The sequence below is a fragment of the Sciurus vulgaris genome (genome assembly GCF_902686455.1).
Source record: "Sciurus vulgaris genome assembly, chromosome: 6".
In the NCBI taxonomy this organism is placed as follows: Eukaryota; Metazoa; Chordata; class Mammalia; order Rodentia; family Sciuridae; genus Sciurus; species Sciurus vulgaris.
This window is the reverse complement of record NC_136466.1, coordinates 148,843,232-148,868,665: the sequence shown is the minus strand read 5'-3', so window position 1 is coordinate 148,868,665 and position 25,434 is coordinate 148,843,232. Positions and strand designations below refer to the sequence as shown.

The following is a 25,434-nucleotide window of genomic DNA, read 5'->3' as shown; positions in this document are numbered from 1 at the left end:
TAGAACAATAAAAATTATTTTTGTGAATCAGGATCTGTTTCTATTGTTACCATCCTAATGTCTGTTGTTTGAAACTAGAAAACAGCCTTAATTTCAAAGTTAGCAGAAAAACAAAGCAATATATATGTGCTAATAGAAACTTTCCTCTCCTCTAACTACTACTTTCACACCCTCTGAACCAAAGCTCATGAAGGCAGGAAGCAAACATGTTATTCAGTGTATTACTTGTTGTCATAATGATGAGGGCTATTTTTAAGTTCATCTCATGTTTCATGCCACTGCATTTTGATTGCAAGGATATGACACACCAGCGTCATATTTGGTGAAATAAAATCTCCCCAAGTATCTTCCAAAGGGATTATAATAGAAACATGAGTAGAACATGAAACCCTTAGAACAAGCCAGTTATTCTATGGTATTGGAGCTCTGAAAATTTTAAATTTATGTTTAAGTTTGTTACTCTACTAGTATTTCCATAAAAGGAGATGGTTGGTATTCTATAATTCCAAACAGTGGTGACTGCAGAGACATTACAGACAAGGAAGGTAAATCTATCTTAAAAATAACTTATCTAATTTTTTAAAATTTAGTTTTATGTAAACAAATGGGATACATCTTGTTTCTCTGTACATGAGGTAAAGGCATACTATTTGTGTAATCATACATTAACACAGAGTAATAGTGTTTGATTCATTCTGTTATTTTTTTCCTTCCCCCCACCCCTCCCACCCTTCTTTTCCCTCTATACAGTCCCTCCTTCCTCCATTCTTGCCCCCCTCCAACCCCCCTATTATAAGTCATCATACACTTATCAGTGAGATCATTCATCCTTTGGTTTTTTGAGATTGGCTTATTTCACTTAGCATGATATTCTCCAATTTCATCCATTTGTCTGCAAATGCCATAATTATTATTGTATTATTTTATATTGCTGAGGAATATTCCATTGTGTGTGTATATATATATATATATATACCACAGTTTCTTTATCCATTCATTAATTGAAGGGCATCTAGGTTGGTTCCATAGTCTGGCTATTGTGAATTGAACAGCTATGAACATTGATGTGGCTGTATCTCTGTAGTATGCTGATTTTAAGTCCTTTGGGTATAGGCCAAGGAGTGGGATAGCTGGGTCAAATGGTGGTCTCATTCCAGGTTTTCTAAGAAATCTCTGCAGTGCTTTCCAGAGTGGTTGTACTAATTTGCAGCTCCATCAGCAAAGTATGAGTGTACCTTTTTCCCAACATCCTTGCCAACGCCTATTGTTGCTTGTATTCTTGATAATCACCATTCTAATTGGAGTGAGATGGAATCTTAGGGTAGTTTTGATTTGCATTTCTCTTATTACTAATGATGTTGAACATTTTTTCATATATCTGTTGATTGTTGTAGATCTTCTTCTGTGAAGTGTCTATTCATTTCCTTAGCCCATTTGTTGATTGGGTTATTTGTATTCTTGGTGTAGAGTTTTTTGAGTTCTTTATATATTCTGGAAATTAGTGCTCTATCTGAAGTATGAGTGGCAAAGATTTTCTCCCACTCTGTAGGCTCTCTCTTCGCATTGTTGATAGTTCCCTTTGCTGAGAGAAAGCTTTTTAGTTTGACTCTATCCCAGTTATTGATTCTTGCTTTTATTTCTTGTGCTATTGGAGTCCTGTTAAGGAAGTCTGATCCTAAGCCAACAAGGTGAAGATTTGGACCTACTTTTTCTTCTATAAGATGCAGGGTCTCTGGTCTGATTCCAAGGTCCTTGATCCATTTTGAGTTGATTTTTGTTCAGGGTGAGAGATAGGGGTTTAGTTTCATTCTGTTGCATATGGATTTCCAGTTTTCCCAGCACCATTTGTTGAAGAGGCTATCTTTTCTCCATTGCATATTTTTTTGGCACCTTTTTCTAGTATGAGAAAGTTGTATTTATTTGGGTTTGTGTCCATGTCCTGTATTTTGTACCATTGCTCTACCTGTCTATTTTGGTGCCAGTACCATGCTGTTTTTGTTACTATTGCTTTGTAGTATAGTTGAAGGTCTGGTATTGTGATAGCCTTGCTTCACTTTTCCTGCTAAGGATTGCTTTAGCTATTCTGGGTTTCTTATTCTTCCAGATGAATTTCATGATTGCTTGCTCTATTTCTGTGAGGTGCATCATTGGGATTTTAATTGGAATTGCATTGAATTTGTATAGCACTTTTGGTAGTATGACCATTTTGACAATATTAATTCTGCCTATTAAAGAAACATGGGAGATCTTTCCATCTTCTAAGGTTTTCTTTAATTTCTTCCTTTAGTGTTCTGTAGTTCTCATTGTAGAGTTATTTCACCTCTTTTGTGAGATTGATTCCCAAGTATTTTTTTTTTTCCGAAACTAATTTGAATGGGGTAGTTTTCCTAACTTCTTTTTCTGCAGATTCATCACTTATGTATAAAAATGCATTGGATTTATGAGCATTGACCATATATCCTGCTACTTTACTGAATTCACTTATGAGTTCTAAAGGTTTTCTGGTGGAATTTCCCAGTTCATCTAAATATATAATCATATCATTAGCAAATAGGGATATTTTGAGTTCCTTTCCTATTCATATCCCTTTAATTTCCTTGGTCTGTCTAATTGCTCCGGCTAGATTTTCTAGGACAATGTTGAATAGAAGTGGTAAAAGAAGGCCTCCCTGCTTTGTTCCAGTTTTTAGGGGGAATGCTTTCAGTTTTTCACCATTTAGAATGATATTGGCCATAGGCTTTTAGCATAGATGGCCTTTATAATGTTAAGGAATGTTCCCACTATCCCTATTTTTTTCCAGTGTTTTGCGCATGAAGGGATGCTGTATTTTATCAAATGCTTTTTCTGCATCTATCACAATAATCATGTGATTCTTGACTTTAAGTCTATTGATACAGTGAATTACATTTACTGATTTCCGAATTTTGAACTAACCCTGCATCCCTGGGATAAAACCCACTTGATTGTGGTGCACTATGTTTTTAATATATTTTTTTGAATGCAATTGGCTAAGATTATGTTGAGAATTTTTGCATTGATGTTCATTAAGGATATTGGTCTGAAATTTTCTTTCCTCGATGTGTCTCTGTCTGGTTTAGGTATCAGTGTGATATTGGCTTCATAGAATGAGTTTGAGAGGGTTCCCTCCTCTTCTATTTCATGAAATACTTTGAGAAGTATTGGAATGAGCTCTTCTTTAAAGGTTTAGTAGAACTCAGCTGAGAACCCATCTGGTCCTGGACTTTTCTTTGTTGGTAGGCTTTTGATGACTTCTTCTATTTCATTACTTGAAATTGATCTATTTAAATTGTGTATGTCCTCCTGGGTCAATTTAGGTAATTCATATGTCTCTAGAAATCTGTTGATGTCTTCGACATGTTCTATTTTGTTGGAGTATAGATTTTCAAAATAGCTTCTAATTATGTTTGGTATTTCAATCATGTTTGTTGTGATATTTCCTTGTTCATTCCAAATTTTAGTAATTTGGGTTTCTCTCTCCTTTTCTTTGTTAGTGTGGCTAAGGGTATATCGATTTTGTTTATTTTTTCAAAGAACCAACTATTTATTTTGTTGATTTTTTTGATTGTTTCGTTTCAATTTCATTGATTTCAGGTCTGATTTTAACTATTTCCTGTCTTCTACTACTTTTGGTGTTGTTCTGTTCTTCTTTTTCTAGGGCTTGGAGCTGTAGTGTTAGGTTGTTTATTTGTTGATTTTTTCTTGTTTTATTGAATGCACTCCATGGAATAAATTTTCCTCTAAGTACTGCTTTCATAGTGTCCCAGAGATTTTGATATGATGTTTCTTTGATATGATGTTCTCATTTACCTCTAAGAATTTTTTAATTTCCTTCCTGATGTCTTCTGTTATCCATCCATCCTACAGTAGCATATTATTTAATCTCCAGGTGTTGGAGTAGTTTCTATTTTTAACTCTGTCATTTATTTCTAATTTCAATCCATTATGATCTGATAGAATACAAGGTAGTATCTCTATCTTCTTGTACTTGCTAATATTAGCTTCGTGGAATAAAACATCGTCTATTTTAGAGAAGGATACATTTGCTGCTGAGAAGAACTTTGTTGGATGGAATATTCTATAAATGTCTGTTAAGTCTAAAATATTGATTGTGTTATTGAGATCTATGGTTTCTTTGTTCCATTTTTGTTTGGAGGATCTTTCCAGTGGTGAGAGAGGTGTGTTAAAATCACCTAGTATTTTTGTGTTGCTGTCTATTTTTTTTCTGGAATTGATAAGGATTTGTGTGGTGTATATGGATGAGCCACTATTTGGGGCATAGATATTTATGATTGTTATGTCTTGGTGATTTATGCTTCCCTTAAGCAGTATGAAATGTCCTTCTTTATCCCTTCTGTCTTCTATGGCTTGAAGTCCACATTATCTGATATGAGGATGCTGTGTCCATGTGCATGGTATGTTTTTCCCCATCCTTTCACCTTTAGTCTGTGGGTATCTCTTTCTATGCGATGAGTCTCTTGCAGGCAGCATATTGTTGGCTCTTTCTTTGTAATCCAATCTTCCAGTGTATGTCTTTTGATTGATGAGTTCAAGCCATTAACATTCAGGTTTATTATTGAGATAAGATTTGTATTCCAGGTCATTTGGTACTTTTTTTTTTTTTTTTTTTTTTTTTTTTTTGACACGACTTGGTTTCTCCTTTATTTGTCTGTTCCTTAAGGGTAGTTCCTCCTTTTGTTGATTTACATGGTTGTTTTTCATATCTTCCTCATGCAATATTTTGCTGAGAATTTTCTGTAATGCTGGCTTTCTTTTTGTAAATTCTTTTACTTTTGTTTATCACGGAAGGATTTTATTTCATCTTCAAATCTGAAGGTAAGTTTTGCTGGGTATGGGATTCTTTGTTGGCATCTGTTTTCTTTCGGAGCTTGAAAAATGTTGTTCCAGGCTCTCCTAGCTTTTAGGGTCTGGGTTGAAAAGTCTGCTGATATCCTTATTGCTTTCCCCATGGATGTAATTTGATTCTTTTCTCTCACAGCCTTTAAAATTCTATTTTTATTTTGTATGTTATGTATTTTCATTATAATGTGCCTTGGTGTGGGTCTGTTGTAATTTTGTGTATTTGGGGTCCTATAAGCCTCTCGTACTTGATTTTCCATTTCATTCTTCAGATTTGGGAAATTTTCTGATATTATTTCATTGAATAGATTGTTCATTCCTTTGGTTTGTTTCTCTAAACCTTCTTCAATCCCAATAATTCTTAAATTTGTCCTTTTCATGATATCCTATAATTCTTGTAGATTCTGTTCATGATTTCTTACCATCTTTTCTGTTTGGTCAACTTTGTTTTCAAGATTAAATATTTTGTCTTCGATATCTGAGATATTGTCCCCCAGTTATCTATCCTATTGATTATATTTTCTATGGAGTTTTTAATTTGGTTTATTGATTCTTTCATTTCAAGGATTTCTGTTTGGTTATTGTTCAATATCTCTAACTCTTTATTGAAATGTTCTTTTGCTTTCCATATTTGCTCTTTTAACTGTCAATTGGTGCAATCATTCAATGGCTGCATTTGCTCTTTCATCTCCTCGTTTGCTTCCCTGATCATTTTAATTATGTACATTCTGAACTCCCTTTCTGACATTTCTTCTGCCATGCTGTCATTGGATTTTATTGCTGTACCATCTAGGTTTGTTTGGGACATTTTCTTCCCTTGTTTTCTCATATTGCTCAGGTATCTACCTGTCTAGTATTGAAACTTGGGTTATTGCAGATTTTCTCTATTGACTAATATTGTCTCTGTTGATTTCCAATAACTTACCTCTTAGCCTTCAGTATCCTGATGTCTTGGACAAAGTTGATAATGCGGTGCTCCACTAAGAAGCTGCCACTCTAGGGGTGGTGGCCTTTAGGTGGGGTATATTTCCTGTTAGTGGGCAGAGGCAGCTCCACTTGTTGACTGATGGTCTGCCAAAGGGGGACAAGACTGCAGACTGGGGCCTGTGTCTCTGGTTCTACTGCCCTGATGGGAAAGCCTTGCCCAGTGGGAAGACTCACCTGGTTGGGAAGTTTCATTGGGCAGCTGTCCTCGGAGAAGTTCCCTTCGGTCCAGAACTACCACCTGAACTGGGAAGTCTTCCTCTGCGATGTTCCCAGAGGTCCTGACCTACCACCTGGTCTGGGGAGCCTGGCCCTGTGAGGGACTCCCTTGCTGAGTGGCCCTCCTCTGCTATGTTCCCTGGGGACCAGAGCTACCACGTGGGCCACGGGCCCTCACTCTGTTTCGAATCCTCTCGCTATGCTGCCCTCCTCTGCAAAGCTCCTGGTTGACTGGTTACTGGGCTCCAGCATGGGAGTCTCAATGGGCCACTCTACTCCATGAAGTTCCCTGAGTTTCAGGACTACTGTCCTGCCCAGTGGGAGAGACTCATGTGGTGGCTCTGAGTTGGTCTCCAGTCTCTCAATACCTCCTTTCTTGACTCCTGGGTCTTGTCAAAGGTCCTCTAGTGTCCTGTAGGTGTCTCAGGAAGGGAGCTGTCCTTCCAATGATGGCGGCCACGCCCTCAGGAAAAATTCAAAATGCCTGCACCAGCCTATAAAGAAGCCTCTGGCTAGCTCTGCGATGCAGGCGGGCTGGCTTGTCTGCCGGCTTCCTCCTCTATAGCGACAGACCTCGAAGTAGTATTGGGTGGGGTCTCTCAGTGATGGTGTCTGTCTTCGGTCTGGTGGTTGGGCGGGTTGACAGCCCACCACCTAGCTCCGCAAGTCAGATGTTTGGGTGCCCACTGGCTACCTCCGCAGTGCAGATGGCCTGACTCACCCGCCAGCTCGCTCCACGACTGCGACTGATCAGTGATGGCACCCGTCCTCCATCATTATCTAATTTTTGGCCGTCTTAAAAAAGACCTAACATAATCCAAACATTTTCTTGGCTCATTGAGAAAAATTATCCTACTGATGGGTCAATTTTCAGTTTTAGGGAAGTGAGCTCTCAAAAATAGCAGAATATTGGTCAATCCAGGCATAGTTCCTTTTTTGCCACTACAACAAAATTTTCCTTAGACCTCTTGAACAAGATTTCAGTGATAATGTGTAAAGGCTAGGAAGCATCTATAACACTTCAGAAAAATTGTTTTTTTCTTTAATCTACTGTGAGAAATAAGATTTTTGTAGTAGCAACACATTTCTATGAGACTTCAGATATGTAAAGTTTGTTGTCTGTACAATTTCTACTGCAACTCATATCTGCACCTATAATCATAAAAGCACCCACAGATCATACATAAATGAATAAATTAGATGGTGTTCCAATCAAATTTAATTTACCCAGTGTGACAGGTTTAGGCTGTAAGCATGTTTTGCCAGTTTCTGACCTACTTGGTTATTGAGCATTTATTCATCAGTCTATAAGCTAACTCTCTGGTAATTGGAAGCTACCAAGAGTCCAGTTCATGTTTCTGTTGATTGAGCTTGATGCAGTGGTATGCTGGAGCTGGTGTAACAATGCTTCCACAAGTCAATTACACACTCGTTTCCAATATCTAAGTGTTGACCAGTTTAGGAACACTATACTATGGAAATGAGCAATTGCTACTAATCAGGGTTTTGGATCATCTCCAATAAGAAAGCTAGTTGCTATCACCAATACACAACTTGTCTGAACTCTTCCACATACAGTTTAGTTATCTTCAGGCTTGGTTTAATGTTTTCCAGTTCTATTTTATTTACAACACTACTCTAGACATCTGGTTTTATGACTAGGTAGGCCATACTACACTTAATTTATGTGATCCTATTAGATTTCTCACTTTCTAATAATTGATTACATATCAAATAGAGTCTTAGTAGTTGCCCAAGTTGATACATAGGAACCCCATTATCAAGCAGCCATTATTCAGATCCCTGCTGTTGAAAACATTAGGAGAATCACTTGACTTTGTCACTTGCTCTGATATTTAAGTTTTTTGGGTTTTGCTGATTATACATAAAACCCAGTCTCTATTCCAATACTAATAATTTTACTGAGATTAAATAATAAGAACAAAAAATTTTTAAAATAAATTTAAAAAGAAAAAAATAATTCATTCAACTTAATCATGATTTCATTTGCCTTAATGTCTGTTTGCATTATGAACCTCCTCTACAGATATTTCCAATAAAGTTGGTGGCTTCCTCTTCAAGGGATTCCTTAAATAGAGTACAGCTGACAGGTCCCTACAGGATAATTTTAGTATATAACTAATTAAGAATCATATAATAGATATATTTCATAATTTTTCTCTAATAGTCTTAATTTCTTTCAGTTCAAAAATAGCAAAACAATTCAATCAACCTACTTTACTCCATAAATTCAATCATCTAATTAGCCAACTACCAGATTACCAATGACACCCCCAGGTGATTGATCCAACATAACCTATGGAGGCCTCTTTTTCTCTCCAACTCTATCATCAATTATCCTGTGAGTCAGATATCTAATAAATCACATTACACAGTCAAATGGGTAATTGAATATTCTTTAAGAAAGGAGCTATTTTCAAGTAAGTGGGTAAGGATTAAAATCTGCAAGTAACAGTATGGTTCTGAGGTAGGAGCAGTTGAAATTTTATGACCAAAGACCTGAAGAGAAAGGGAAAGATGTTTCTCTCAGAATGGATGCCCATGAGTTATTTCAGCCACAGAGAAGCACACTAAATATGTAATGATCTGACATGATGCGTACCAGAGTAATAATTACCCCAAACTAGCAACACTCAATTGACAGACACAGTGTTAGGAATACTGAGGCTGTCCATTAAAAAGTCAAAGCTCTTAGATTACAGATCCAATTTTATCAAGGGTGAATCTGTAAAGGTCATAAGAAAATACCTAGCACAGACATAATAAAAAGTTGCAGAGGTTGTTAAGTCACAGAAAATTACAAATTTGATAAAGTGTCAGGGAAAAAAGTAGTACCAAAATAGCCGAAGGGAAAATGTCAGAGGTAAATGACTTGATCAATAATGATGCTGACAAGAACTATGATAATTTTAACAGCTTTAATTTATTACGTATGTAATGTTTCCTAGGAACTGGAAATATATCATTACGTCTTAAAACATCTACATGTAGCATGGAATTTTTTCCTAATCATAAGGAATATGTCACAGAGAGGTTGTGCAAGATCTCGAAGGTTACACAGAATAAACTTAAGCCCAAAGTCAGATCCTCAAATTCTGAACTTTAAATAATAAATTCTAGAATTACGGAGCAGTTAAGAAAGGAAAACATTGTTGAATTTGACAGAGTTGCTAGTAAGTAACTATAGATTGCTGGTGTTAAATTGAGAGACTCTGTAAGAGGTGGAGCAGCAGTTATAAATCACACTTTCTCAGAAATTTTGAGAAATGGGTATGATTGTAAATAAAGGCTGTTGGTTTCAAGCAAATGCATATATTTACATATGTACAAACACACATGCACTGATTTCTTTATGTCCTAAAAATTTCAGATGTTTTAGGATGTATTCTGTATAATAATAAGTAGAAGGTGATATTTTGAAATCAATACTTTTCTTACTTTTGCTACTGACCTGTAAATTATTAGTCTTTAAAAAAAATTTTGGTGTTTTTTGAAAAATTAAATGTAATTACCCAGGCTAGCTTTCTGAAGAGTCTGCACAGTTTTTGAAAAGTAGAAAATGAAGTAATATTTATGATTTCAAACACCAACCAAATCTTATTTCATTTTTTCCTTTTGAATGAATTCACTGATATCATCACTTAATCTCTGTGATGGGTTTGCTTCATCTCCTACGAATATGGGAACATCAGCCAAAAACGACAGTTCTGAAACCAAATACAATCCCACTTTAAGTGAAGACCTAATAGTGCTTTTTTACATTTTATATCAAGTTGGTTAATTAACAGAATAATAATTACTGCCATGCCAGTGACCATTTACTATATGTATGGTACTGTTCTGAATAATTTTTATGATTTCATTGCCATATCGCTTTTCTGAGAAATGTTCAAGTAGAACTGCATGCATTTCATAGATGCAGAATAGTAAGAGGTGGTTAAATAATCAGCCAGATGTATGAAGAACAAGTTTTGAAGCTGCCTGGCTGTTGATATCGAGAGCCGTCTTTTTAAACACTACTCTCCAAAACTCAAGTCTAGAAACCAAGGTCCTTAATATAAGCTGCGTGTTTTAATCTCCATTGTTAATCACTGGATTTGTACTGAATGGCTGATGGAGAAGACGAAAGTGCAGGATTTCCTTTTCTCTGACACAAGATGACCTAAGGCAGCATCCTAAGTGCAATCACTGCATTGCATGATTTTTGAGAGGGAATTCAAATATTTCATAATGAAATTTGAACTAAAATATAAATGAAAACAATCGTTTGACATTTTAATTTTAGGGAAGTGAAACAAGTTTTTTTTTTTTTTTTTTTCTTAGCTGTCTTGCTCCTGCCTTCAAACCTTATCCTAGTTAAGTCAACAAATGCTTGTTTTGTGTATCTTATGGGAAAAAAAAACAGCTACAGAAAAATGAGGTGTCAGGATATCAAAAACTAGATAAAACTAGTTTTATTTACAAAAATAATTTGAGTTATACACTTTATTTTGGACCTAGCTATCATGTCTTATTTCTATATAAGAGAAAGATGAATTCGTGACATGATTCTATGCATTTAAAGATGTAAAAATGGGGTATACTCATTATTTCACTGAAACTTAATCTGATATATAAAAGATTAAATCTCTACATGATAGCATAACAGTGTTAAAATATTTATAGGTGTTATTTTAAATGTATTCGAATCTAATTCAATATAGTTTTTGATTTCACAGCATATTCAAAATTACAATTCCATAGTTTATGTACTTTCATGAAAGGTAATGTTGATAATTTTGACTTCAATATTAATAATTAATTGTGTTCAGATGAACAAAACAATACAATAGGAATACGTGACAGTTCTGCAAAATGATTAAGAAAATAGCATCTCTCACATTAGTTTCAATGGTGGAAGATAAATAAAATATTATTGAAAAAAATTACCAAATGTTCTCTAAATTTGAGAGAAAAAAGTACATGGAAGATAAACTACCAACACTGTAAATGTGATTCAACCTCTTTTAAGGAGGAAAAGGGATGGTTTGTCAAATGTGTCTTCCCAGGGACAGATTTTTTTTCTTCTTGTCAAATATAGTTTTTACCATTTTAGAAATGAGTTTGGTAAAGAAAAAGTAAAATTGTGCTAGAATCTAGAAATATTATACATTAACTACATTCAAATGCTCCATTCTTCCTAAGTGTGAGAAAAATTTAGTTCAGATTTTAAGATTTAAAAAAAAATAAAACTATGTCTAATGATTTTTGGTATCTCTCAAATATTCATATTTGGGTCATTATCTTTCCGAGGGCAGTAGAAACTTTGATTCCCATGTTACTTAGTGGGCATATTACTTTAGGCATCAACAACTAAGAAAGAATTTTAAATTGGACTTATGCCTAATGGAGAAATGCATGAAACAATTAATTCTTGTTATTCCTTTTGCTCTAAGTTCTGCTATTTTAGTTCAGTTTGTGAGGCACTAAACTTCTCATTGACAACAACATGACCTTTCTTCAAATGCTTCTTCTTCCCTGACTTTCACTCTGCAAAATAAGAGTTAAGTATGCTAATGATATTTGAACATAAAATGTAAAATTGAATTCTTTTGGACAGTTCTTCTACAAAATATGGAGACTAAAACATTGCATAGTTCTCTACAAGGTGCTTGTCTTGAATTGCTTTGATGTGTTGAAAAATCAGTTATTTTCTATTTTACAATGGCATATTCAATATTAGATATTTTAATAAAACATTTGTAAGATATTGCATATTGTTTAAATTCATTTATATAACATGAAGACATACAGTTTAAATTATTTATATAAGGTATAAAGTTCAAACCAAATATTTCTCCAAGTTATAGTTAGTATTGTGATATACCTTATTTTAATAATGTTTTGGTAATTCTTGAAGTTAAAGGAAAGCAATTTTAATTCACTACACTAATCAGCTAAGTATAGTTTGACTATTTCTATTTTATTTATTTCACTCTCCTAATAAGGTGAAATGCTTTGAGTACACATTTGTAAATTATATGAATTGTTGTCCCTATATTCATGAAAGGTATGTAGCCCCAGGAATAAAACTTATCCTTGATAGCTAGGACTACAAAAAATAATAAAAATATTATGTAATTACTACTTAAACCAATACTAATTTTTAAATTTTAACATAAAATTTATGTTTCTTTTCAGATATTCAAAGGCTTATCTAAATTTTATTATTTGTTCTGTGCAAGCAGTTTGAATCAAATTATATATATATATATAATTTATTTATGTATATAAATAAAATACTAGGCTTACACTCAAAAGATGCATATATGTTACACTAAATGATAATTATGTTAAAATTAGTGTAGGATAATTATGTTAAAGTTAGTGTAGCATTTAAATAAATTCTGAATGAATTAAACATATCTGAATATTGGTTTCATAGTATTTTCATATTATTGTCAACAATCATCCATTAATTCAATAAGATTTATATATTTTACAATACATAATAATCTTTAATTGTCATTAGTATGAACTATCATTTATTTTAATGCCTAAGATTTAAAAGACACTAAAATAAAGGTTTTATAACCACTATTTAACAATCTTTTTAATTCTTCAAAGCACCTACTATATATTTTTTATGTGAGTATGTAATTAACCTGACCAAAGTCATAGAGCAATTGGTTGCTTATCAATATCTGAATGTAAATTTCAAGGTACTTCCATTATACTCCTTTGCTTCTACATTACAATTTGCAATGTACAGAGAAATTTTGTGACTTCATGTTGGGGGTAGGTACCTGTGATTGAACCCGGGAGCACTTAACTATTGAGCCACATCCCCAGTCCTATTCTGTATTTTATTTAGAGATAGGGTCTCACTGAGTTGCTTAGTGCCTCGCTTTTGCTGAGGTTGGCTTTGAACTGGAATCCTCCTATCTCAGGCTCCTGAGCCACTGGGATTACAGGCCTGTGCTACTGCTTCTAGCCCAGAATAAAAGTTAAACTCAACATTTTCACATAAATTTTCAGTCCAAACTGAATTGTGAACCCCATGAAAGCGATCACACATATTTTTATTTCCTCTAATTTTTTGCAAAGCAAATAGAAACAATGGAAAATATGTAGTCTTAAAAGTTGATTGCTCTGGTACAAGTTCTCACTCTTAAGAGTCTGTATGACTTCTATTTCCTCATCTATAAAATGGAGACAAATTGTTATAATCTCATAACTTTGCTACATGTAGTCAATTAAATCAGTATATGAAAGACTGGCAATTCAAGACATTCAGCACCTTTTTGGTTAGCATCTTTTCAGGATAAATATTTACTTACTGATTTACTTATTCCTGTATAGAATTCCAAATATATTTTTGAGTATCTCCCTACAAATTTGAATCCATTGACCATTATATAAACTAAGGTTAAGAGATAATTGATTTTAAAGGTATTATAGCTTTAAATTTTTCCTTCTGTATTGTCTGAACTAATGGAAAAGACAAAATTGTCTATCATCTTCTCAGCTTCCTACTGGAGCCACAGAGTCTGTAGTGAATGTCAGAGTTCCTTCCCTATTTAAGTATTAAACTTTTAAACTCAGAAACATGCTCTCTTTCAGTTTCCAGGGACTGGGCGTAGGCCCAGACACATAGGTCACATAAGCCTATGTGACCCTGTGGAGGCCCTTTGAGAAATCCCATCTTGACCAAGAACTGAAGCTGATGGGTGAGTATGGTCTGCAGAGCAAACGTGAGGTCTGGAGGCTCAAATTTACCCTGGCCAAAATTCTCAAGGCTCCCTGTAAACTGCAGATACTGGAAGGAAAGCATCCCCGATGTCCGTTAGAAAGCAATGTTCTGCTGAGATGACCTGTCAGCATCAGGGTGCTGGACACGGGCAGGATGAAGCTGGATTACATATTGAGCCTAAAGATGGAGGATTTCTTGGAGAGACACTGCAGACCCAGGTCTTTAACCTGGGCCTGGCCAAGTCCATCCACCACACAGGTGTGCTCTTCCGTCAGAGCCACATCAGAGTTCCCAAGTAGGCGGTGAACAACCCGTCCTTCACTGTCCACCTGGACTTCCAGAAGCACATTGACTTTTTTCCCAGGTTTCCATATGGGGTGATGTGAAGAGGAAGAATGCCAAGAAAGGCCAGGATGGGGCCGAGTCTGGTGATGAGGAGGAGGAGGATTAAGCCCTTCCCTCATGGGCTGGAGGATTGTTTTCCAGCCAGATAATGAAAAAGGATCAGCACTTTACAAAAACAAACAAACAAACAAACAAAACCGCAGAAACATGAGACAACTTGCATCAGAGCTCCACTGTGATAACACACTTGAAGAAACAACATCAACACATCTGGGACTCAGGCCTTGTCTCATTCAATGAGCAAACCAAATACCGGTATCCAAATACCTCTTCCCAAACCCACTCCCTCCGTGGGTTATACTTCCTCCAGCAAAGCAGAACTTCACTGCTTTCTTCCTAAAAGTTTTAAAGAATCACACTTAAATTCTCAAACTCTGGGTCATTTCGGCAACTACATGGCTAACATATCTAATGTAGGATCTATGATGTTGCTTACTGCCATTTATCTAATTTCATTTGACCATGAATATTCACTCAAAACATTTATTCTAGAGACCGTGAATTCAAGTACAAACTATTTTTGTCATTAGATATTTCACGTCCATTCAATCCTCTTTCATTTGACACACGGACTCAAATTCTAAATCCTTGGAGATGATCAATCCTTTTATGACTCTCATTTCCATTAATGATTTTAGTTCTCCTTGTTAAATTATTTCCCAAAGAAATTCCAGTCAATCTGTTTCTTGCAATAAACTTGCTGTACCTTTTTCCACATCTGGACACATTCCATTGATGAGTCCATCCCCTCTTATCTTTAATATGTTAAAGCTTCAAAAAATTGTTAAAGAAAATCACTCAGCCTCTAGCACTGATTCAAGACAGCCAGCACCAACAGAGGTCTGAACGTCAACTAGCAGTTCTTTTTACTGTCTCTGTTAACTTCTCCTTGCCATGTTCCACTCAGGTTATGGCATGTTTTCTCTTTAACCCAAGCCCCTTCTTCCCCACATTCTTCTGGCCTATAGGAAAAGCTCGTGCTTTGATAATCCCCTTAATTTCCCTCTCATTGTTTTTTGCTCACCCCTGTGAAGTCTTTAGCCTTTTTTCAATAGTGTTTTAACCATGCATGGTTAGTCCTTTTTGTAAAACCAACTAATGGATAAACAAAATAGCTCTCCTTTGATCTATTTATTGCTGTCCTCTACTTATTCTCTCCTCTTCATCCCAGTAAATTTTTTGAAATTAATTTGCATAACTTTGTCTTCACTAACCTCCTACTAATTTTCCACTCACTGCTATATAAATACAGACATCTTACAAATCATGACTCTGAAAAATTATTTTCAAGTCAGTAAAAAATTTGTGTGTACATGCATCTTTGTATATTTATATATTTATACATTATTCCCCCCCATAAAATATATATATATTTATTTGATGTGAGTCAAATATCAAATGACCCTTATCCGTCCTTACCTCAATACACCTCTTGGAACTATATAATGGCCCACCTTTTAAGAGGGCATCATGCTGGGCGCAGTGGCACATTCCAGCAATCTCAGTGACTCCAGAAGCTGAGGCAGGAAGATTCCAAGTTCAAAGCATGCCTTAGGAAATTAGCAGGCTCCTAAGAAACTTATAGAGAACTTGTCTTATAATTCAGAAAAATGAAAAAGATCTCCCATGTGGCTCAGTGGTTAAGGGCTCCTGAGTTCAATACTGAGTTCGAATTATTTCATAGTTCAGTGTTTCAGCAAAACAAAAAAACAAAACAAAACAAAAAGGCTTCATGGTACTCTTGCTTTCCTGTAATCATTAAATTACTTCCCAGTAACATTAATATAAATTCAATGTGATGATGAACAGATTCATGAAACAGCCTCTTGTCATAGCTTATATTGTTCATTTTTTAACCTCTCTGTTTCTTTTTTTGTCAATGTTTAGTACCCAGAAAATATTTTCACGATTTCACTTAAGGGCTTTTGTAAAGATACTTCCTTAACCTGGTAGACACCTGTCTTACAAATACCCGCCTCTTTCATTTGTATCACTCATAATAGTTCTTTATTTTGATACCACCAGTTATTGGTGACCAATTCTGCTTTCTCAAATGTTGAAGTTTGAACGTTAGAGGAGCACACAGAGGCAAGCATACAGGGCAGGTTTTATTTAAAGGTAGTAACACAGACTTCTCCCAGAAGGAGGCCGTGGCTGGTATTCTGGTATTCTAAGAAGTGAGAGCGCCCTGCCCCTTTTATAGACTTAAGTTTCCTTTGTTCTCCCGCTCTCCCGCCTTATTTCTGCTTCCTGCTTAGGCCAGAGATGCTGGTGGGATGGCCAAAATATGGAAAGCAGATGGACAGAGGGCCAAATGGACTGATCCAGGCAAGTAGCTGCCCAGGGGGTATTAATTAGCAACTCCCTGTCTGTAGCCTTTTGGGAGGGGTAGTAGAGGCAGATAATCTTGTGACCAAAGGGCTCTGGAGACACTGATATTCCAATCTCCCAGGGATGGTCTCCAATTTACCAGATCCATACTGACTTCCATTTCCTGGATTCAACCTGATCACCTACCTGCCTGTCTTTGATTCTGGCTTCAATTTGTTAATGTGCTTGAAGCGTCCCTTTCTCACACTCCTGCAAAGCTATCTCATTTCTAAGTTCACATCTAAATAACACCAAATCATTACAGGCTTCATCATCATCCACTTTCTGCTCCAGACATGACACAATGTGAGAGCAAATCATTCGTTCACTCAGTATTCTTTCACTTAACAGGAATTTGTTGTGCTTAAAGTGAAACTTTGTATTTATTTTTAAGATAGAGAAGTGAGCCATTACTGTCTGATCTTATTCTTTAGATGAGACATATCCTGAGATAAAAACAAAATATTTATCTAATATCAAATATTTTAAGTTTTATGAAAGAAAATTATGAGGCAATTTTTAGAATAACTGATTGTATGTCAATAAAACAGAATTTTAATTATAGGATTTAATTTCATTAATTACTTTATTACTTGTAGAAAATCATTTCATAGTTCAGTGTTTCAGCAAAACAATTAATTGCATTTATTACAAGCAAAGTGTTTTAAATGGATGCTTTTTATCTTCTATATCTATATTATTATAGAATACTAACTGGAATGTTTCCTGTTTTGCTAGCTTAAGCTTAACTCCAAATCTGAGAGAAAAAAAGAAGGTTAATAGTGTACATTACAAGATTAAAAACTAGTGGATATTAGAGCTAGTCAAAGCTCACAGGATTTCCTGAGAGAAATACAGAATAATTTGAAAGGGAATAAATTAATTACAGCAAAGAAATATCACTTTATAGAAAGTTTTACTCAGATTAATAGTAGTAGGTGAGATGAAATCAGGGAACCTTAGAAAATACAATTTTTAACTATCTATTTTGAAAATCACCCTGAATTCTTGCTCAAAACCATTATTACCCATTTCTGAAAGTGATTTGCTGAGGAAGGGAAATAAGCAAGCAAAATAAAGCAAATTAAATCCCCCTAAAGAAATCGAATTCCTCTCTAACCAAAGGTTTGTATATCTGTATTCTCTCCAGCCCTGACATTTAACATTGTGTGTAGCATGAATAGTAGGTAAACGCTCTGAGTCTCCAGAGAGAATGTGTAATGCTATTCTTGCTTTGTGTAACTGACCTCAAAGAATCTATGTGAAGTTAATATTCATGCTCCTTTTGTGTTGGCATACAATTCTGAAAGACAGAGAAGACCTGGGGTCAGAACCTAGGTAGTGAACTTCTTGAACTTTCATGCCCTGCTTATTTGCATAGCTTTGTGGTTCATAAGCTCACTTAACAGAAACTTTCTATTCTATTTAAGCAGTTTTCTCAATATACCTGTTGTTTCTATATTTTTTCTAGTTCTTTTATTCATGTTATGATTCTTCTTATCTATTTTTATAAATTGATGCTACCTGACTAGCACCAGATGAGACACCTCTATTTCTCTGTCCCTGAACACATTCCTAGCAACACTTATTAATAAAATTCTGATTTAGGAATCTGATTGAAATACATTGTTTTCCACTATGTCTTTATCTAGAAGGAATTTTCAGTGGATAGTCAAAGTCATGGATATGCACCATATTTTAGTGTTTATAGGTTATAATTAATATTTTTATTTTTATTATTATAAATTATGAAGGTATCAAAAATATAAGTATGCCCTAAGCTGTTTTCATGAAATGTCAAGCACCTATTTTTAAAGTCCTGGACTGTACAAGGCAAGCACAATGACTAATTCATGTGTGTGTGTGTGTGTGTGTGTGTGTGTGTGTGTGTATGTGTGTATGTATGTGTGTGTTTAAGTGAACATGTAATAGATTTGTATGAACAAAATAAATAACAAAGACATCCCAAGAATGAATAGAGAAATTAAGATGAATACCTGAGAATTTCTCCATGTCTACACAAAACACTGCAGCAAAAATAATCAGTGTGAAAAATGTCCCTCCAACATCAAGAAGTAGTACAATAGACCATAATGTTTATTATTAAAATGTTGCATTTGTTTTTGCAACCAGAGCTATACATCCTTACAGAGAATTTTTAAATTACCCACCTATGTTCTTCAATGCTAATCTCAGAATAAATGCACTTGACATAAGTAAAAAACAACAACAAAAAAAATCAAAGGAAGCAAACAGTTAAAATAATCGTGCTATAGGATCATTCGTTTATGATTAGCTTAAAAGCTGGATCCTATCAGAACAATAATTTGTGTCCTTAATAAGCTAATTCACAATAAGGGGAGGGGGATAGGGAAGAATAGAGTTACTTTAGATTAAGTAGAGGAGAGTAAAGGGAGGGGAAGGGGTATGGGGATAGGAATGCTAGTAGAGGGAAACAGACTTTATTACCTCATGGACACGTATGACTGCATGACCAATACGATCCTGCAATACGTATAATCAGAAAATGAGAGGTTATAGTCAGTCTATGTATGAGCTATCAAAATGTATAAATGTATTCTACAACTAATTAGAACAAATAAAATTTTAAAAAAATTTGAAAAGATTGCTATCTCTAGTGCTAATTAGCTTTATGCAAGCTCTAGAACCAAAGTTTATCAAAAATAGGAAATATTTCTATTTTTATTTCTGGCCTTTAAATACTCACCTATGCTTTAAGAGGTAATATTAAATTTAATTGACTTTATTTGCTCAGAAAATCTTAAACCTGTAATTTCTCATTTATAGTTTAAATGATGCTACCTTATGGGAAAGGGACAACATGGACAATTTTCATGATTTTTATATATCAAGTAACTATATTTTCATACTTAACATTTCATTATCCCTTATTGATTTTTTGATTTATTTTGAAAATGGAAGCCTTCTAACACTATTTGGAAAAAATGCTCTTTCACAAGTAGAAAAAATATTGAATCTCTAGAGTGTGTATTATTAAAGTTTAATTAAAAAACAAAATTTCTTTTTTAAAAGATTCACAGAGAGCCTTAGGTTATTCCTAAATAAGAAAACATATACAAAATCATGTAACAAAAATTAAAACTGAGATGAAATAAGTTGAAATTGCATACTTGAGATATAAACCAGAGATAGGAAAGATATTAAATGGATGAGTATGACTTTATTGGGTGGGCTAAAATTTAATTTTATATTGTGTTGCTGGGGGGAAATAAAGCAAATTTGTTCAGCTACACAATTATAGTAATGTTAGAAAAAATGCAGATACATTTCAAATAAACATTCATAAACAGGACATAAAACTAAATCTATCTTTGACAAAATTCTAATGGAATATTCAGTAGTTACTGTCATTGCTAAGAGAATGATACCAATACCTTTTAGGAAAAAGAAAGGCATATCTTGGCAGCATAGATTGTGTGTGTGCATGAGCTGGATGCTCAATTCCATTAGCCTGTATGAGTATTTCTTTGCTGATCTGTGATAGTCAGCAGCATAGGTAGTATATTTCCAATGGTGGGGGAAGTATGTCTGTCATTCAGTCGTTCCTTAGTGAAAAGTGTGTCCTCAACCCCGACACCATGAAGCTTTCAGCAATAATCCCAGCCCTCTATTTATAATTTATTTCTGGCTAAAATTATTCCAGTATTTGGTATTTAACCTCCAGTGTAGGAAAAAATGTATGCATATAAAATATATCCTGAGTTTACTTATTAGAGTTTAATTAATCTGCATTTATGGTTTTTAAATGATATGCGGAAAGGTCTATAGCTAGTTGCAAAAGTTAGATATTGTATGTGGAAGAGAGTGATATGTCTTTGAACGGATAATAGAACTGAGGTTGGTGAGGGCAAGATTGATATTTTTAGTGAAAGTTGAGTTGTTTAAGAGGAGAATATCATGCTAAGTGAGATAAGCCAATCTCAAAAAACCAAAGGACGAATGATCTCACTGATATGATCTCACTGTAATGATGACACATATAGGGCATGGGAAGGGGGCAAGAATGGAGGAAGGAGGGACTCTATAGAGGGAGAAGAGGGGTGGGAGGGATGGGGGGAAATAACAGAATGAATCAAAAACTATTACCCTAGGTGAATGTATGATTACACAAATGGTATGCCTCTACTTCATGTACAGACAGAGAAACAAGATGTATCCCATTTGTTTACAATAAAAATGAATTTTAAATAAAAGATTTATTTGCCTATAAGAAAGCTAATCCTTCCTTTGCTCAAACACCTCTCAAAATATTGCCTTAAAGCTGTGTGAGTAAACAAGCATTCAACCACAAAAGTCACAAAAATTCACTCCTTACTTCAAAGTCCTAGTAATTTTATACTTAATGAAAGAAAAAATAAAGCTAATTTTCAGCATATATTTTCTTTTTTCAAAATTAACCTCAATAATGTTACCAGTTGTCCAACTTGAAACAATACTGCTCACATATTCTTCAGGATAAACCATATATGAACTATATACCAAGTGAATAATTTGAGATAACAAGTTACAACTGCTTTTTTAAAACCAGGTAAGAATCCCTCCATCAAAATTAATTTTATTTAATTTTTAAAATTTTTTTATTATGAATGTCTTATCTATATGATATCATGTATTATGTATAAATATATTAATCATACATAAAATATATAAACATATACCAGTATCTATCTTAAAATTAAAATTTTTGAATTTAGAAAGAAGTTGCCAAGATAGTTCAGAGAGTTCCACATACCCTTCACCCAGCTCTCTGTGTTAAGCCCCTTACACTATTATGACACACACAAGAAACAGCATGGTACATTACTACTAAAGGGATTCTAGACTTTATTTGGATTTCTCTTCTTCCCCAAAAATCAGATTGATTATCCAACCAAATAATGGTTTCAAAATTTAGCACAGCAAATAACTAAACTTTGTGAAGAATGGAAGAAATAAGGATTTCTAAAGTTAATAAAGAAAATCATGTCAATGAGAATCACATTCTATCATTCATTGTCTCCTTTGGTACTTTACACATTCTGTTGTAATGGGGATTTTAGTATATATTGTTACAAGGAGATACCATGTTACATCTTTTTTAAGATGTGGGTATTCAAAATAAAAACAATTCAGCAATTCAGGGCAGTTGAACTTGCTACATGAATTTTGGGGAAAAAATTCTAATAACTCAATGAACCTTGACAATGTTACTCTCCAGGCTCAATTACCAGCCAATTTATTTCGGAATCAATGCTCATTGTCAAAATACTATGATTTCTCATGGCAGAATTTTAGTAGAGGTATGTTTTATAAATTGCTTAAAAATCAGTACAAAGTTAAAGTTATGTAGAAGCAAGAAGTTCTAGTGTGTTATTGCATGACAAAGCTAGTAAAAAGGATTTTGAATGTTTTCATTATAAAGAAATAATACATGTATAAGGAAATAGACATGGTTAGTCTGCCTTAAACAATAAAAAGAAGATTCTAATTTACTTAAGATATGTTACAGAAAAGCTAAGAGAATATTTACTGTGCCAATATATTCTAGGACTTAATGTTTTATTAATAGAAGTGAAAAACATATTCAACAAAACATGGACAAATACGTGCTTTATTTTAAAATTCATGAGGCTCTAGATTATTTAGAACTTTTCTAGTACTTCATTTAGCTTAGTATTTCATTTCTTTTGTTTTTATTGGATTTTTTTTTTTTTTTTTGAAATGTGATCTTGCCATGTTGCCCAAGTTATTCCTGATCTCCTGAGTTCAAGTTATAAACTCCATCAGTCTCTGCAGGAGCTGGGACTACAGGAACTCAACCAAATCACCAGTAGCTTCGCCTTTTCTATGCTTTAACTACCCAGAAATTCTGTGTGTGTGTGTGTGTGTGTGTGTGTGTGTGTGTGTGTGTGTGTGTGTGTGTGTGTCATTTGCAGGTAAATAGATGGAGTTGGAGAATATCATGCTAAGCAAAATAAGCCAATCCCAAAAAACCAAAGCGGAATGTTTTCCCTGATAAGTGGATGATGATATGTAATGGGGGTGCGGGTTGGAGAGTGAGAGAAGAATGGAGAAACTTTATGTAGAAGGAAATGAGAGGGAGGTGGATATGAAAAATCTTGGAATGAGACAGACATTATTACCCTATGTACATGTACGGTTACATGAATGGTGTGAATCTACACTGTGTATAATTATAGAAATGAAATAATGTACCCCATTTGTATACAATGCATCAAAATGTAGTCTGTAAAAAAATAAAAGAATAAATAAATAAAGAAAAAAAGGAATTTGAATGTTTTCATTATAAAGAAATAATAAATGTGTAAGGAAGTAAATATGTTTACCCTGATTTAACCCAGATCCTCTCACTTCTGCCACTGAGCCAGACCCTGAGTTCCTACTCGGTAAATTTTAATAAAACAAATACTAGGAAATAAAAGCCAGACCCTATAAGATTTGTTATTATAATTTTAGTCTAACAATTACTATTGTTACTCACTGTTAACTACATTCATACACAATAATAACCTCAGTTAATGAGGTTGAAACTGTGGAATTTTAAACTGTCCCCTGCGAGCACGGGTGATCACAGGTTTTCAAAGCCCCTTTTCTGATCATTTTTATGAATTCATAAGTGAAGATGAACTCTACAGCAAGAGTCAAAACAAGAAAAGCACTAGCACTTCACTTTGAATTTAAAATGTTTATTCTAAAGGAATTTCAAAACTGCAAATGGTTATTGATAATATAAATATGGGTAACACATGGTGTTATAACATCAAGATATGTAGCATTACTTAATTTCATATATTGTAAAATATTTGCATTAAATTTGCAAAACTCCTGAAATGTAATCAAGAAGAGATTTTATTTTTGTTTTTATATAGCTTTTTAAAAAGTTGTTTGAGGAGGGAATAGTATTTCCTTGCTTTCTAATGAAAAAATGTATACATTTCCTTGAATTTCTCATCACTCTTTGGTAATAATAATGTCTTACAGTGACATTAAGGTGCGACCACAAAGCATTAGTTTGGTAATTGAATGTGTCCAATCTGACAATTAAGACATCAATTTGCATTTAAAAGTGACTCATGCAATTTTCCAAATCAGACATGGCTAAAAGAATTCATTTGTTTTGTGGTTTTCCATTTAGGTCTTCAAGTCATCTTCTCACTGGAAGCTTTGCATTCAAAAACAAAGGAAATGAGAAGAGTAATAATAACCTGAAATGCAAAATAATGAAAAATAAATTTTAAAAAGGCATTTCATTCCAGATGATCCTTGATTTATGAAGAGATCACATCCTGATAAATGCATAAGTTGTTAATATCATGCCAAAATTAATTTAAGACTACTAACCTATGAAACTTCATAGCCTCACTTTATGGTACAGAATAGGGTATCAGCAGGTCTCCTCTGTGATCACTTGGCTAAGTGGGAGTTGCAGCTTGCGGCAATTGCCCAACATTGTGAAAGAGTATCATATTGCAGATCACTAACCCCGGAAATATTCAAATTCAAAATTTGATGTACAGTTTCTACCGAGTGCTTGTCAACTTTGCACCATCAAAAAGTAGAGAAGTAAATCTGGGCTTGGTGGCACATGCCTAAAATCCTCATAACTCAAGACTGAAGTAGGATGGTGGCAAGTTCTAGGTCAGTCTCAGCAACGTAAAATAAAATAAAGAAAAAGGTCTGGTACTATAATTCAGTAGTAGATCACCCCAACACTTGAAAGGCAGTAGAAAAGTGTAGTAAAGCTACTGTAAGTCAGAGACATGGTGTATTCCTCTGCAACTTTGGGACTTTGTATTTCATCAGCCTAACTTACCTTAAGCTAAGTTTCCAGCACTATCATTTTCTGTGTGACTCCAGCTTTGAGTTGAGCACAAGAGAAATTTTCTTAACATAAGGATGATGGAGGTAAAACACCATGCATTATTTTGCTCAGAAAGTAGGAGTAAACCAGGCATTGTTGGAACTTGGATATGTTGTCTCTCATCTACCAACCCTCCTTGGCTTGGGCTACCTGCAGGAATTGCAGATCCTTTGGTGTCCAATATATCTCCTCCTTCACCAACTTTTAATCTTAAGCAGGATTCAACTTTACTTCTGTAATGAAGGAATGCCATCTATTGTGCAGGTAATCTGCACCAAAGGAATCATAAATCAAGAGAAAAAAACAAAGGTCCAATTTGTCCTAATGGGTTGCAGTTTCTCCTTACACTCTTCATGTTCAATGTGAACTCTTGATAGGCAGAATGTATACATGGACTATATAACCACCTCTCACATGTGACTGGGGTCTAAATTCTATAATAAACAGCTTATATTCAGCAGTCACTTGCAAATTTAGATTGGATGTTTTCAAACACCACTTTAAGCATATCTTTACACAGTTCCAGGAGACACACATAGAAATGAACACAAATTTAGTGACTATATATAGAGAGAGATATATAGATGTATAGAGATAGATATCAATATATATCATAGACTGTTTAACCACCTTTCACAAATATGTAGAATTTAAATCCAATAATAAACTTACATAATGCTAACATTAGCATGTTTAGATCATCTTTTTGTTAGGTGTCAGATAATCTTAAATATCACTCCAAGCATATCTTTACAAATTTTCAGGAAGGTATACACAGGGATAGACATATAGATAGATAAATATGTATATATATAGCTCCCCAATTTCAGGAAGCATTTAAGTGATTCTTTCTAGGGAGGTTCTTTGAAGCTTTACTTGCTAAATCCAAACAGAGAGTGGTCTGTTAGCAGAGATGGTCATT

The 25,434-nt window shown here is 34.4% G+C and overlaps 1 pseudogene across 1 annotated transcript; it reads left to right on the top strand.

Moving 5' to 3' along the window:
* Window positions 1–9,781: 9,781 nt before the first annotated feature.
* On the top strand, window positions 9,782–14,285 carry LOC306664370 (small ribosomal subunit protein uS4-like; annotated as a pseudogene). The gene is made up of 2 exons: window positions 9,782–9,836; window positions 13,749–14,285. The product of its transcript is annotated as a small ribosomal subunit protein uS4-like (transcript).
* Window positions 14,286–25,434: the final 11,149 nt, after the last annotated feature.